Source organism: Morone saxatilis, unplaced genomic scaffold (assembly GCF_004916995.1).
Source record: "Morone saxatilis isolate NCDOM2014 unplaced genomic scaffold, NCSU_SB_2.0 Contig18, whole genome shotgun sequence".
Lineage (NCBI taxonomy): Eukaryota > Metazoa > Chordata > Actinopteri > Moronidae > Morone > Morone saxatilis.
The window spans coordinates 17,769,852-17,770,198 of NW_023339740.1; the positions used below are offsets into that span (position 1 = coordinate 17,769,852).

General features: G+C 39.8%; 1 protein-coding gene across 2 annotated transcripts in view; it reads left to right on the forward strand.

Annotated features, from left to right (window-relative positions):
- The window catches only part of kcnab2a (potassium voltage-gated channel, shaker-related subfamily, beta member 2 a), an 80,847-nt gene that overhangs the window by 3,420 nt on the left and 77,080 nt on the right, over positions 1 to 347 (forward strand). The window lies entirely within an intron of this gene.

Consider the following 347-nt stretch of genomic DNA (forward strand, 5'->3'; position numbering starts at 1 on the left):
AGCTCATTGATTTGTGCTAGCATTACTTGCAAATACTATCAGCAAGGTGGGGCCATCACAGAAACTGTAGCAGTTTTCTAAATATAAAAATATTAAATATAGGAGTTTGTTAGCAGACAACATGACTGCTATCTTAAATCTCAAACATCCCTTTTTATATTGAGGAGATTAAAATAGGCAGCGTGTGCATACAAGGGTGCATTGGCGTTGATGTACAGCACTACATATTATGTAACAAGTTATTGATCCTTGTAGGGACATAATCCTCTCATATGACCCCCCCCCCATATGCATGAAGGTGAGGGTGCACTGCCAGTAAACAGACCTGAAGAGGATTTATAGCACGC